A 16,602-nucleotide genomic window follows, 5' to 3' on the forward strand; every position below is an offset into this window, starting at 1 on the left:
ACCGTCGTCCCTGTAGCTGATTCTGCAGCAGCTGCCCTGGTTCCCAGTGCTCTGCATTGGAAATGCATTGTCGATGCTTTAACCAGCACTCATTCTTCTGGATATTTTCACTGGTATAGAATTTTTGGTTGGCCATCATCTTTCAGCATTTTAAGGATATTGTTCCACTGTCTTCCAGCTTCCATGGTTTCTGATAAGAAATTTAAGTTGTTCAAATTATTATTTCCTGCATGTAATGCAGTGCTTTTCTTTGCCTGCTTTCATGATGTTTATTTATCTTTTATTTTTAGTACTTTGACTATAGTGTGCCTTGGTGTGATTTCCTTCAAGTTTATTCCGCATGGGGCTCTCTGACCTTCAATCTGTACACCTGACTTTCAGTTCAGCATGTCTGGCCATACTTCCTTCAAATTCTACACCAATCTCTTTCTTCTGTCTTTTTAGGACTCTACTGTCATAAATGTTAAGCTTTTGATATTTCCCCACGGGTCTATTTATTTTCTATTCAATCCTTTTTTCTCTGTTTTTTAGATTGAATACTTTCTATGACTTAATCTTCAAGTTCACAGACTATAAGTTCCATGACCTCCATTGTGCTATTGAGCCCCTCCAGTGATTTTTTTAATATCAGAAATTGTATTTTTCAGTTCTAACATTTCCATTTGGTTGTATTTTATAGTTTCTATTTCCCTGATGAGGCTTTTCTGTCATATCAAGAATGTTTGCCTTTACCTCAGGATACGTGATTAAAGTAGGTTCTTTCAGTTCTTTCCCTGATAATCTCAACATCTTCCTCATTCTGGTTTGAAAACTATCAACACTACATTTCCTTCAGAATTACTTACATGTTCCTGGTTCTTTTCATGTTGAGTAATTTTTCATTGTATCATGAATGTTATGAATATTATGCTCTGAGAATCTGGGTCCTGGTAAAATTTTCTGGAGAATGCCATTGTAGTTTTGTTTTGTTTTAGCAGGCAGCCAACCAAACTGCATTCAGACCCCAAGTTTTTGTCCCCTTCTATAGACTCTGGTTCCAATAGCCATTCAGTTTTCAAAGTCTTTGCTAGTTTGGTTTATTTCATGCTTGCACCTCTGAGAGATTGGTCTAGGACTCAGGCACTGGTTTATATCAAGTTCAGCTCTCCAGTTCTTTGCTTCGCTGCTTTGAGACTGTTTCATGTACCACAGCTCAGTTGTGAGTCCAGGAATTGTGTTGTTTCATACAAAAGCTTAGGGAAATCCCTTTCTTCAACTCTTTTCTTTCAAGATTTCCCCTCATTCTTTGGCTGCCAGGTGCCCTCTTTCTCAACCATTTAGCTTAAGAAATAGGGTTTTTCTCAGAATTTTGTTTAACCCTGCCACTTCGTAATTCCATTCAACTGGGGCAGCCTCAGGGAGAAATGGTGAGGGAAATACCAAGGATTCCTTCATACTCTTTGGATCTTAGTGTCCCCTTTTCTTAACTCCTCTGTTGAGGAAAACAGGGTTTGTGTGCCTGTGGCATGGCGACTCTCCACACACTTCAACTCCACGCCCAGGGTGTCCCCAGGGTGGGGCCTCAAGGACACAGAGAGGGATTTTTGCAGAGTGAATTCCCCTTGTACTCCAGCTTACAGGGGCCCCTTCTCACAGGCATCCAGCCAGAAATACAGGTTTTGCTCTCAAAGTTCTTGCTGCTTGTATCAATATGCTGCTTCACACTCTGGCCACCCTCATGTGTGACAATAAAAGAGGGGAAAAAAATGGAGAAACGCTCTGCTATTTCAGGGTATGCGTCATGTTGCACTCTGTTTCCCAATGTGTCTGCCATGGTTAATTTTCACAGTCTTCAAGCAGTTGATTTCAGTGTTTTGTCTAGAGTTTTTAGTTGTTATCAGTGAGAAAAAGAAATTGTAGCTGCTTATTCCATCTTGGCTGGTACCAGAGGTCCTATGGGGAGATAACTTACTACAAATCCAAATTTATAATTGACACAGAGATAGGTAAGTATTCAATTTACCAATTTCACTTTTGGTCATTTGTGTCTTTGAAAAGTGTTTTCATTTCATCTAGATTACAAAATTTATTGGCATAGAGTTGCTCATAATATTCGCTTATTGCCTTTTAACTGTCTGATCTATAGAGATCTTTTCCTTTTGTTCCTGTTATTGGTAATTTGAGTTTCTTCTGTTTTTACCCACTCCATTGACCAGTCTAACTGAAGGTTCATAAATTCTTACATAACCAGTTTTTGTTTCATTGATATTTATTTTAGTTTTGATTTTAATAATTTCTACTCCTCTTTTTATTTATTTTTTCTTCTTACTTTTGGCTTAGTTTTCTTTTCTCTTACTAATAAGGTGGTAACTCAGATTACTGGATGTAGACTTTTTTTCTAAAATATGAATTTAAATCTACAAATTTCCCTCAAGTTACTATTTTCGCTGCATCCCATAAATATTGACATGTAGTTTTATTATTTAGCTAAAAATATTTTCTGATTTTCTGTTTTACTCATGGATTATTTACAAATGTGTTGTTTAATTTCCACGTATCTGGGAACATTCCAGTTATAGTTATGCTGAAGCTCTTTAACTTTGTTACAGTCGAGAGCATACTCTATGTGACATCAATCTTCTTAAATCTGATGAGACTTGTTTTAGGCTCCAGAATCTGGCACCTGCTGGAGCAACACACACAAGTGAAAAGAATTTGTATTCTGCTGCCGTGGGTTGTAGTGCTCTACAAATATCAGTAAACTCAAGGTCAATGGGTTTTTCGGTTGTTTTGTTTTGTTTCGAGACAGAGTTTCTTTCTTGTTGCCAAGGCTGGAGTGCAGTGGCATGATCTCGGCTCACTGCAACCTCCGCCTCTCAGGTTCAAATGATTCTCCTGCCTCAGCCACCCAAGTAGCTGGGATTACAGGCATGCACCACCACGCCCGGCTAATTTTTGCATTTTTCGTAGGGGCGAGGTTTCACCATGTTGGCCAGGCTGGTCTCAAACTCAGGTAATCCAGGTGCCTCAGCCTCCCAAAGTGCTGGGATTACAGGTGTGAGCCACCACACCTGGCCAATAGTGTTTTTTAGTTATTCTTTTTTTCTGATCTTTTGTCTAGTTCTTCTATAAATTGCTGATACGAGGTTTAAAGTATCCAGCTCTGTGGAATTTTCCATTTCTCCTATATTTCTATCCATTTTTCTTCATGTATTTAGAAGCTCTATTATTAGATACCACACATTTATAATTATTGTGTTTGCTGACTAAATGAACCTTTTGTTATAAAGTGTTCTTTATCTCTGGTAATGTTTTTGTCTTAATATCTATTTTTCTGATATAAATATACCCGTTTGAGCCTGTTATGCTTTATACTTGTGTGGTATATCTTTTCTTGAATCTATTTACGTCAACCTATCTGTGACTTTATATTTAAAGTAGATTTCTTGTAAGCAGCATAGAGTGGGGTATTGCATTTGTATTCATTGGAGAATCTCTTCTCTTCATTGCAATGTTTAACATGATGTGAGTTGATGTAATTCGATATAACATTTGGTGGAATATGGTTACATTTGACTCTACCATTTGAGAACAGTAGTTCCCTCTTATTGGAAGTATTGATTTCTGTGGTTTCAGTTCCCTGCAGTCAACCACGATCTGAAAATAGGTGTGTACAGTACAATAAGATATTTTGAGAGAGAGAGAGAAATCACACATCACTTTTATTATAGTATATTGTTATTTGTTCTATTTTATTATCAGTTATTGTTGGTAATTTCTTACTGTGCCCAATTTACAAATTAAGCTTCATTGTAGGTGTGTGTGTACAGAAAGAAATATTGTATATCTAGGGCTTGGTACTATCCACTGGGGGTCTTGGAACGTCTTCGCCACGGGTAAGGGGAACCACCGCGTTTGTTTCCTATCCATTCTTTCTGGGTTTTGTTGTTGTTATTCCTCTCTTACGTGCTTCTTTGGGTTGTTTAAACACCTCTCATGGGAACTTCAGCGAGGTTTTAAGTCATCTGGATAGCCCAGAAAATAAGATAATCCCAGATTGCTAACTCTATTAGGTGCCTGGAAAAAGGAAGAGAAAATTATCACTGGAGGAAGATAACATTATATAAGGCCTCATAGTATTTCTACAAATACATATATGGCATACACATACACACAGATGTATATATACATATATATGAAAAATATATGCTAATCAATATCAGATAACAACAGTGAAAATAATACTCATGACATGAGCAGAATAGGCACCTCATCCCCCACCTTCCTTCTTGCTTAATTGGATTTCAAAGTCAGAGCCTCCTCAGGACCCCAGGTTAGGGTCACCTAAACCACCTCAGGGACATTAGCTGCAAGAAGACTTAGAGGACGGAGTTTAGGTTTCACATCCCTGAGCTTCTGGACGGTTCCTGAAAAGGAGTTGGTGTGGACACTGCACAGCCTCCTGTTGCCCCCAACAAATCCCTCGTCTCCTAGCAGATGAGGCCTCTAGATAACCCCACTCTGCTCCCTGTAATGATGGAATGGTCCCGGGTGCATCCTTTAAAACACGCCTGGAGCAGATCAGCACATCCTCATGGCAGGAAAATAAGGACGCAAATGCAATCCTGCGACCAGAAAGACTGCACTCTATCTGGGAAAGACACTACATTTAGAAAAGCTCCAATTTACACAAAAGATCTGATCGTTGTAAGCATGATGATGAAAAGCGGCTCACCCTAATGGGAAGTGGCTCCGTTTGAATTAACTCGTACAGCCGGGTCCCATTTCCCGACGGAGTGTTAGCTGCAGTTGGAAGCTAGAAGTCAACATTTTCCATGCACGGAAGTCTCTTGGGCACCAAAAGTCTAGAAACCGCTCCCCGCTGCTTCTAGTATGCACAGGGCTCCCTCCGTCATTGTGAAATCAGGAATTTGATTGTGAGTGTGCCTGCAGGTCCTTTCTTGTCCGGTGCAGGGATCCTTTTTCTCGTGATGACAGAGAGCAGGTGCCTGAGGCTGCGTGTCCACCGCATGTCTGGCCGGTCTCAGAGGCATGGGCTGCAGGCACTTCACGGGTATTGCTTGTGTCATGACAGCAACTTCAGATCAGGCCTTTGAACCAGAGTCTGTCATTCTGGTGGGCCTTGGAGTGAGTCAGTAGCTATTACTCATTAAACAAAAGGAGTCTTCTGTGAGCTGACGGCTTCTTCGGTGTCTGACGGAGGGGCTGCTGTGGAGACCAGGAGCATCCGAACAGGCTGGTTCTGGTGGGCACGAAAGTTTCAGAAGAAAGAATTTCAAAAGATAAAAATGCTCACAGCAGAAACAGAGAATAGCAAGCACACGCGTGCCACCCCACATGCAGAAGTCACACAAAGCTGGTCAGGTTTCATATGCTCCTCGTGTTCCATTGAACACCTCGTCTGGAGTGTGCAGGAGGCTCCCTCGGGTCTCTCTCCATCTGATGATAAACCCCCCAGAGCGGGGGTACAGCTCTTTTCCACTTCTTTGCAAGTCTACGTGGCATTTACGAGTCAACCCAGTCATAAAGTAAGCAAGTCTCCAACCATGGGGTAGCCTCCGGTGTCTAGTCACAGTTAACCGTTATAGCCTCTCTAGGCCGTGGCCATAGCCATGGGCTCACTGATGGTGGTGAATATTAGCAACCCATATTTCCGTAGAGGTTTGCAGTCGGTAAAGTCTCATCCTCATCTCCACGGTAGATGATTATTGTCAATACAGGGAAATAGGCCCTGAGAGATTCAGTCAACTGCCCGAGACAGTAGGCAGAACAAGTGGTAGCCAGTTTCTGTCTCTCTCAGTTCAGAGCTCTCAGCGGTGCCCCACCCGGCCCCCTCCGTCCTAAGCAGAGGCCACACATCCCACGTCGGTGGCCGTATCATTCTCGGGGTGGAAATTTTGGAACTTGTAACACTCCATGGTCACTTGGCTATATTTACTGAAACTGACTGTTGTTAAGTCTACTTCAATCCAGATCATAACTCAGATATATCAGAGGAATCATTCAGATATTATCCAAATTATAATATAATAATTATACCAAATTATAATTTTCATAAAATGGTAAAAAACTTTACTAATAAAACACAAAGTCCAGTGCAGGAGACATTGCTGTGTCATGGTCCCTGAATATCAGAAATTTGGATTTTTTTTAAGTCCTATTTTTATATAAAAATTACCCAGACATGGTGGCAGGCACCTGTAAGCCCAGCTACTAGGGAAGCTGAGGCAGGAGAATTGCTTGAACCCTGGAGGCAGAGGTTGCAGTGAGCCGAGATCACGACATTGCACTCCAGCTTGGGCAACAAGAGCAAAACCTCAAAAAAAAAATCCTATTTTTACTTAAGAGTGCATGTGTTTTATATGTGTGTATGTATTCATCTTGTTCTCAATGAGAAAACATATTGGAACTTATATCAGTTCATGTTTTCCCTGCTGATTTATAGTTGAAGTTAGTTTATTCTCTACTGAAAAGGAAAATAATACTTAACATAAAAGCACAGATCAATGTAAGTATCAGTGCATCACGACCAAGACCACATTGAAAGAAAATATCTGAATACACATTTTTCATTATTAAGATATTTTATGTTTATTTAATACATTTTCAAATGATTGAAGTATATGAAGTAGAAAACTCATATGCTTTAATGACTTAGTCAAGTTCTCCACATATATCCTTCGCTGGCTGCCTGAGGTCAAACGCTTCCTCTACAAATTGCGATCTTTGTGACCTCTGGCAAGTGACGGAGCTGTCTGTGCCCCTCCTGCAGAATGGGGAGAATAATGGAATCTGGCTGTTGCTAGGAGATGAGGGTGGAAGAATCTCTTGTGCCCCATGCACATCTCATCCCACCTCGAATTTCACCTGCAGAGCTGAGACGATGGCCATGAATGCTGCCACAGTCCCACCTCACGTGTGCACCTCGTAGTCACTACTTTTCCTCAGGACATTTTCTAAAGCCACAAGAATGAACACAGCCCACACCTGAAGCAGTCTGGGAGGCTGGGCCTGCAGAGGAGATACTGGCCCTATGGAAGGCAGTTGGTGGGCAAAAGCCCCGGCTTCCAGACTTTGAGGGGACGCCTGTGGGGCACCGTGAGGCCCAGCCCTGCTGGGTGAGTATGACCTAGCTGTGTGTCTTCACAGCTCCTATCACCACTTCAAATTATCTTCCATGTTTGTCTCCAGGTGACTAATTACCGAGGTGAGGCCTGCAGTAGTCAAGAGAATTTCTTCCTAATTTTGTTACGAATATGTGTGCTTATTATATAGCAAATATCTTTGTTTTCTTCCCTCTCTTATCCTGTTATGTAACATAAGATGTATTTAGATTATAACATTGTATTCAAGAATTGTGAATTTTACATCATAGAATCTAAGTTACAAAATATCAGAAGAGTAAACCTCACTCAAAGCCTCTATTTCCTTTTCTGGGGAAGAGATTGTGTGTTTTCAGTTGCATGCGGGATTAGCTGTATCACGTTAGGTGGAATGATGACCTTGGTATCTTATTTGAGGATAAAGTGTGGTTTTAAGGAGATGTGTCAGTGCCAAGGTGACAAGGGGCAGACACGTGATGGTGAATTTTATGTGTCAACTTGACGAGGACACAGGGTGCCCAGATATTTGTTCAGACATTCTGGGTGTGTCTGTGGGGTGTTTCTGGATGAGATTAACATTTTAATTGTCAGACTAAGTAAAACAGACTGCCCTCCCTACTGGGGGTGGGCCTCATCCACCCATGAGAAGCCTGGAATAGAATGAAAGGGCCGTCCCTCCTCCGAGAAAGGGAGAACTCTGCTGGCTGATGGCTCCCACCTGGAATGCTGGCTCTTCCTGCCCAGTTGCCTTCAAGCTGGGACATTAGCTTTCTCCTGCCTTCAGACTCTAACCGGAACATCTCTTCCTGGGTCTCCAGCCTGCTGGTCTTTGGACTGGAGCTACACCATCACCTCTCAGAGGTCTTCACTCGCTAACTCACCCTGCAGATCACGGAACTTGTCAGCCTCCATAACTGCAGGAGGAGCCAATGCCTTATAATAAAATCTCTCTTATCTCTTTTTTTTCTTGCTCTCTCTCAGATAGATAGATAGATAGATAGACAGATAGATAGATAGATAGATAGGAAAGAAGGAAGAGAAGAAGAAAAGAAAGAAAACAAAGAACCAGTATCCTATTGTTTCTGTTTCTCTGAAGAACCCCAATGAACACAGATTGTGATCCCTCATTAGAATCTAAGTACCAAGAGAACAGAAACCTCGTCTTTCATGATCATAATCCTATAAACAACAAAAAAAATTAACACCTGGGTCGTTAGCTCAGAGGAATCCAAGATGGAAATGGCCAGAGGATGGAACAGGTTGTTTTCCCGGATGAAGCCTCCAGGTACGCATGGACCATTCCTCCAGGATAGAGGCTGGTAAGTAGGAACCATTCCTCCACAGTGTAGCCAGGTAAGCAGCAAGCATTCCTTCAGGATGCAGCCAGGTAAGTATGAAACATTCCTTCAGGAGGCAGCTAGGTAAACATGGATCATTTCTTCAGGATGGAGCCAGATAAATGTGAACCATGTCTTCAGGATACAGCCAGGGAACTGTGGCCCATTCCTTCAGTGTAAAGCCGGGGAAGCGAGGACCATTGCTTCAGGATGGAGCCAGGTAAGCACAGACCATTCCCTCAGGATGGAGAGGATGGAGCCAAGTAAGCACAGACCATTCCTTCAGGATGCAGCCAAGTAACTGTGGATCATTTCTTCAGGATGGAGCCAGGTAAGCATGAACATTTATTCTGAATGGAGCAAGGTAAGCATGAACCATTTCTTCTGGATGGAGCCAGCTAAGCATGGACCATTCCCTTAGGATAAAGCCAGGTAAGCTTGGACCATTTTCTCAGAATGCAGCCAGGTAACCAAGGACCATTCTTCCAGGATACAGCCAGGTAAGTGTGGACCATTCCTTCAGGATGCAGCCAGGTAAGCATGGATCAATCCTTCAGGATGCAGCCAGGTAAGCATGGATCAATCCTTCAGGATGCAGCCAGGTAAGCATGCATCAATCCTTCAGGATGCAGCCAGGAAAACATGGAACATTCCTTCAGATGGAGCAAGGTAAGCATGGACCATTTCTTCAAGATAAAGCCAGGTAAGCATGGATCATTCCTTCCAAATGGAGCCAGGTAAGCACAGGCCGTTCATTCAGGGTGGAGCGAGGTAAGTGTGGGCCATTCCTTTAGAATACATACAGGTAAATATGAGCCATTATTTCAGGAGGGAGCCAGATAAACATAGAACATTCCTTCAGGATGCAACCAGGTAAGCATGAACCATTTGTTCAGGATGCAGCCAGGTAAGTATGAACATTGCTTCAGGATGGAGCCAGGTAAACACAGGACATTCCTTCAGAATAGAGCCAGGTAAGCATGGACCATTCCTTCTGGATGCAGCCAGGTAAACATAAACCAATTTTTCAGGATGGAGCCAGGTAACCCTGGACCATTTCTTCAGGATTCAGACAGATAAGCATGAACCATTCCTTCAGGATGCAGCTATAAAAGTATGGACCATTCCCTCAGAATGGAGCCAGGTAAGTGTAGACCATTTGTTCAGGATGCAGCCAGGTAGGCAGGGACCATTCCTTCAGGATGCAGGCATATAAGTATGAACCATTTCTTTAGGATGCCGCCAGAGTAGCGTGGATCATTCTTTCAGGATGCAGCCATGTACGCGTGGATCATTCCTTCAAAATGGAGCCAGGTAAGCATTGACCATTCCTTCAAGATTCAGTGAGTTAAGTGTGGATCATTCCCTCAGGATGCAGCCAGTTAATCAGGGACCATTCCTTCAGAATACAGCCAGGTAAGCATGGACCGTTTCTTCAGGATGGACCCAGGGAAGCATGGACCATTCCTTCAGGATGGAGCAAGGTGCACATGAACCATTCCTTCAGAATGCAACCAGGTCAGAATGAACCATTATTTCAGGATAAAGCCAGGTAAGCATGGACCATTTCTTCATGAAGCAGCCAGGTAAGCACAGACTTTTCCTTCGGGGATACAGCCAGGTAAGTGTGAACAATTCCTTTAAGTTGGAGTTAGATAAGCATTAACAGTATTTTCGGAATGCTGCCAGGTAAGCATGAATCATTCCTTCAGGACGAAGCCAGCTTAAGTGTGGACCATTTTTTGAGGATAGAGCCAGGTAAGTATGGTACATATCTTCAGGATACAGCCAGGTAAGCATAGGCCATTCCCTCAGGACGAATCCAGCTAAGCATAGACCATTCCTTCAGGATGTAGCTAGGTAAGCAGGAGCCATTCTTTCAGGATGGTGCTGTGTAATTGTGGACCATTCCTTCAGAATGGAGTCAGTTAAGCATGGACCATTTCTTCAGGATGCAGTAAGATAAGCATGGACCATTTCTTCAGGATGCAGCCACGTAAGCAGGGACCATTTTTTCAGGATGCAGCCATTTGAGCATGGAAAATTTCTTCAGGATGGACTCAGGTAAGCATGGACCATTCTATCAGGATGCAGCCAGGTAAGCATGGACCATTTCTTCAGGATGCAGCCATTTGAGCATGGAAAATTTCTTCAGGATGGACTCAGGTAAGCATGGACCATTCTATCAGGATGCAGCCAGGTAAGCATGGACCATTTCTTCAGGATGCAGCCATTTGAGCATGGAAAATTTCTTCAGGATGGTCTCAGGTAAGCATGGACCATTCTATCAGGATGCAGCCAGGTAAGCATGGACGATTTCTTCAGGATGCAGCCATTTGAGCATGGAAAATTTCTTCAGGATGGACTCAGGTAAGCATGGACCATTCTATCAGGATGCAGCCAGGTAAGCATGGACCATTTCTTCAGGATGCAGCCATTTGAGCATGGAAAATTTCTTCAGGATGGACTCAGGTAAGCATGGACCATTCTATCAGGATGCAGCCAGGTAAGCATGGACCATTTCTTCAAGATGCAGGCAGGTAAGTGTGGACAATTCCTCCGGTATGGAGCCAGGTAAGCATGGACCATTCTTTCAAGATGCAGCCAGGAAAGCATGGACCATTTTCAAGGATACAGCCAGGTAAGTATGATACATACCTTCAGGATACAGCTGAGTAAGCATGAATCATTCCTTCAAGATGCAGCCACGTAGGCAGAGACCATTCCTTCAGGTTGGAGCCAGGTAAGCATGAACCGTTCCTTCAGGATGAAGGCAGGTAAGCATGGAGAATTACTTCAGGATGCAGCCTGGTAAGTATGGACCATTCCGTCAGGATGGAACCAGCTCAGTATAGACCATTTCTTCAGGATGCAGACAGGTCAATATGAACCATTCTTTCAGGATGCAGCCAAGTAAGCATGGACCATTTCTTGAGAATGGAGCCTGGAAAGCATGGACCATTCCTTCAAGATGCAGCCAGGTAAACAAGAACCATTCCTTCAGGATGAATCCAGATAAGCATGGACCATTCCTTCATGATGGAACCAGGTAAACATGGACCATTTCTTCAGAATGCACCCAGGTAAGCCTGAACCATTTCTTCACCATGGAGCGAAGTAAGCATGGGCCATTCCTTCATGATGGAGTCAGGTAAGCATGAACCATTCTTTCAGGATAAATGCAGGTAAGTATGGATCTGTCTTTCAGCATGTGGCCTCGTAAGCATGGACCATTCCTTCAGGATGGAACCAGGTAAGCATGAGCCATTGCTTTTGGATGTAGCCAGTTAAGTATGTAACATTCCTTCAGGATGCAGCCAGGTAAGCATGAACCTTTCATTCAGGGTGCAGCCAGGTGAGCATGGACCATTCCATCAAGATTCAACCAGGTAAATATGGACAATTCCTTCAGGATGGGGCCAGATAAGCATGAACAATTCCTCCATGATGCAGCCAGATAAGCGTGGACCATTTCTTCAGGATGCAGCCAGGTAAGCATGGACCATGCCATCCATATGTAGCCACACGGACCACTCCTTCAAGATGGAGCCAGGTAAGAGTGGACCAATACTTAGGATGCAGTCAGGTAAGCAGGGACCATTTTTTCAGGATGCAGGCAGATAAGTGTGCACAATTCCTTCAGAATGGAGCCACGTTAGCATGAACCATGTTTTTCAGACTGTAGTCAGGTAAGTATGGACCATTCTTTCAAGATGCAGCCTGGTAAGCATGAACCATGCTTTCAGATGGAGTCAGGTAAGCAAGTACCATTCCTTTAGAATGCAGCCAGGTAAGTGCATACTATTCCCTCAGGATGGAGCCAAGTAAGTGTTAACCATTCCTTCAGGTTGCAACTAGGTAAGCGTGGTCCATTAATTCAGGATGGAGCCTGCCACGTGTGGACCATTCCTTCAGGATGCAGCCAGTTAAGCATGGACCATTCTGTCAGGATGTAGCCCGGTAAGCATGCATCATTTCTTAAGGATGGAGTCAGGTAAGCACATCCCATTCCTTCAGAATGCAGCCAGGTAAGCATGGACCTTTCCTTCAAGATGGAGCCAGGTAAGTGTGGATCATTCCTTCAGAATGCAGCCAGGTATGCAGAGACCATTTTTTCAGGATGCAGGCAAGCAAGTATGAACCATTCCTTCAGGATGCAGCCAGGTAAGTGTGCACAGTTTCTTCAGGATGAAGCCAGGTTAGCATGGACCATATTTTTCAAATGTGGCCAGATAAGCATGAACATTTCCTTCAGGATGCAGCCAGGTAAGCATAGACTATTCTTTCACAATGCAGCCAGGAAAGCATGGAGCAGTTTTTAAGGATACAGCCAGGTAATTATGATACACACCTTCAGGATGCAGCCAGGTAAGTATGACCTGTTTTTTCAGGATGTAGCCAGGTGTGCATAGACCACTCCTTCAGGATGTGGCCAGGTAGGTGTGGACCATTCTTTCAGGACAAAGCCAGGTAAGCAGAAATCATTCTTTAAGGATGCAGCAAGGCAAGTATGGACCATTCCTTCAGAAAGCAGACAGGTAGGAGTAGCTCATTTATTGAGGATGCGGCCAGGTAATCAGAAACCATTTCTTCAGGATCCAACCAGGTAAGCATGGACCATTCTTCCTAGATGGAGCCAGGTATGTGTGGATCATTCATTCAGGATGCAGTCAGGTAAGCATGACCCACTCCTTCAAGATGGAGCCAGGTAAGTGTGAACCATTCCTTCAGGTTGCAGCTAGGTAAGCATGGACCATTCCTTCAGGGTGGAGCCTGCCAAGTGTGGACCATTCCTTCAGGATGCAGCCAGGTAAGCATCAGCCATTCCTTCAAAATGCAGACAGGTAAGCATGTACTATTCCTTCAGGATGCCACCAGGTAAGCATGAACCATTCCTTCAGGATGCCACCAGGTAAGCATGAACCATTCCTCCAGGATGCCACCAGGTAAGCATGAACCATTCCTTCAGAATGGAGCCAGGTAAGCATGAACCATTTCATCAGGATGCAGCAAGGTAAACGTGGACCGATCTGTCAGGATGCAGTCAGGTAAGCATGAACCATTTCTTAATAATGGAGTCAGGTAAGCACGTAGCATTCCTTCAGAATGCAGCCAGGTAAGCATGGACCATTCCTTTAGCATGGAACCAGGTAAGCATGGACCATTCTTTCAAGATGCAGCCAGATAAGCACAGACCATTCTTTCAGGATGGAGCCAGGTAAGCATGGACCCTTTCCTGAGGATGGAGCAAGGCAAGCATGAAAAATTCCTTCCGAATGCAGCCATGTAGGCAGAGACTAACCCTTCAGGTTGCAGCCAGGTAAGCATGAACCATTCCTCCATGATAAGCCAGTTAAGCATAGGCAATTCCTTCAGGATGTAGCCGGGTAGGTGTGGGCCATTCCTTCAGGATACAATCAGGTAAGCACGACCCATTCCTTCAGGATCCTGCCAGGTAAGTGTGGACCATTATTTCAGGATGCAGTCAGGTAAGCATGAACCATTCCTTCATGATGGAGCCAGGTAAGCATGAACCATTACTTCACCATGGAGTGAGGTAAACATGAACCATTCCTTCAGGATAAATCCTGATAAGTATGGACCTTTCTTTTAGGGTGTAGCCTCATAAGTGTGGACCACTCCTTCAGGATGGAGCCAGGTAAGCATTAACCATTGCTTCTGGATACAGCCAGGTAACTACGTACCATTTCTTCAGGATGCAGCCAGGTAAGCATGGACTATTTCTTCAGGATGGACCCAAGTAAGTGTCGACCATTTCTTCCTAATGCAGCATGGTAAGCATGGATTATTCATTCAGGATGCAGCCAGGTGAGTACAAAACATTCCTTCTGGATGGACCCAGGTAACCGTGGACCATTCTGTCAGGATGCAGCCAGGTAAGCATGGACCATGCCATCAGAATACAGCCAGGTAAGCATGAACCATTTCTTCAGGATGGAGTCAGATAAGCATGTGCCATTTTTTCAGAATGCAGCTACGTAACTGTAGACAATTCTCTTAGGATGGAGCCAGGTAAGTATGGACCATTCCTAAAGAATGGAGCCAGGTAAGCATGAACCATTCCATCAGGATGCAGCCAGGTAAGCATGACCCATTCTGTCAGGATGCAGCCAGGTAAGCACGGGCCATTCCACCAGGATGCAGCCAGGTAAGCATGGGCCATTCCATCAGGATGCAGCCCTGTAAGCGTGAACCATTTTTTAAGAATGGAGCCAAGTAAGCAGGGACCATTTTTTCAGGATGCAATCAGGAAACTATGAACCATCCCTTCAGGATGGAGCCAGGTAAGCCTGGACCATTTATTCAGGATGCAGCCAGGTAAGTAGGAACCATTCTTTCAGCACGGAAGCAAGTAAGCATGGACCGTTCCTTCAGGATGCAGCCAGGTAAACATGGACCATTCCTTTAGGATAGTGCCAGGTAGGTGTGGACCTTCCTTCAGGATGGAGCCAGGTAAGTATGAACCATTCCATCAGGATGCAACTTGGTAAGTATGAGACATTTCTTAAGGATGGAGTCAGACAAGAGTGTACCATTCCTTCTGAATGCACCCAGGTAAGCGTGGGCCATTCCTTCAGGACGCAGCCAGGTAAGCATGGACTATTTCCTCAGGATGGAGTCAGGTAAGCATGGCCCTCTCCTTCAGGATACAGCCAGGTAAGCGTGGACCATTTCTTCAAGATGGAGCCATCAAACATGCAGATAACACCACAGCACCCTTCGTCCAGTTGACTGGGTTTGGTAACATGGTGGCAAAACCAAAAACTTGTAAACTAGTAGAAAAATGTTTTTTAGCTCATGCGTCCTCTTCGGACCAAGCTCAGACGCTGGTGCCGTCGGTCAACCTCCCTCCGTGGTTGGACATCTTCTCCCGCATCAGCTTCTGCCAGGGCGTGTGCCTGTGCAGCCCAAGTCCAGAGTTCCTGTGAGTTGAATTTGGCAGGGAAGGCTGCTCTGAGGCAGACACCACAGCAACATTGGCGCCTGGGGAACTTCAGATCCGAGGGCACCTGAAGACCGGGTTCCCACCCGCTCCCTTCTCCGGTAACCCGCCACGATGTGGGCAGCCTCGAAGAAGGCCCATGAGCAACTTACCGAGTACTCCAGGGAAGCGAGAGCGCCAGCCGGGTATGGGCTCGAGGCAGAGGTGAGCAAGCCAGGGCTGGAAAACTAAAGGTGACGTGAGCGTGAGATAATAACAGCGCAGCTTCCAGAACATCATGGAAGGCACCGCCTCAAGACAAATATTTTTTGAATTTCTAATGGAAAAATGGCATTTCTTTTATTTATTTTTATGTATTTTTTAGTGTTAACAAATAGTTCTAGTGATAATTAGCATCTTTGTATATTTATTGAAAACCAGCACTAAATCTGTATATTTACAGAAAAATGCCTCAGACATAAATAATAGCACAATTCCATGTTTGTGAGTTGACAGCTTCCTCTAAACATAGAGTAGAAATTCAGCAATTATCACTACAGCTGTTTGTTAAAATTTGACAATAGATAAATAATGACTAGAAATCAATCTTTTCATTAAAATTCAAGAAACAAAAAGTATCTAAAGGAATTTCATTATTCCTTTGAAAAGTCCAGACTAGTCTTGAGGAGGCTCCTCTACATACGTTGTGATGTTTCCATGTTCATGGGCCCAAAGTGGTCTTTTTTCCCACAAATGTGTAGCAAAATAAAAGTAAAGATCTGAGGTCATATTGGAGAGGGTGGAGGTGATGTGGGCCCTCCAGCCTCAACTCACCTTCCCACCTGCTTTCATTCAATCGAAGGCTCAGGCAGCACACACACATGCACACACACACGTGCACACATGTACACACATGCAATGCACAAATGCACACACTCATGCACACAATTCCCATACACACGGACACACACACACACTCATGCACACGCATTCACATGCACACGCACACACATTTGCACACACGCATACACATATGCACATTCGCACACATACATGTGCATGCGCTCTCATGCACACACTTGCACACTGTCACACACCCGTGCACACTCACACACACAATCAGTGCTTGTGTCAAAATCCTCACATGGCTGTCCTTTCTACCCACTGGACCAGCAAATGTGTTCTTGTCCCAAGTAACCTGAGTCCCTCCAAAAAAAAC

Source organism: Macaca mulatta, chromosome 17 (assembly GCF_049350105.2).
Source record: "Macaca mulatta isolate MMU2019108-1 chromosome 17, T2T-MMU8v2.0, whole genome shotgun sequence".
Lineage (NCBI taxonomy): Eukaryota > Metazoa > Chordata > Mammalia > Primates > Cercopithecidae > Macaca > Macaca mulatta.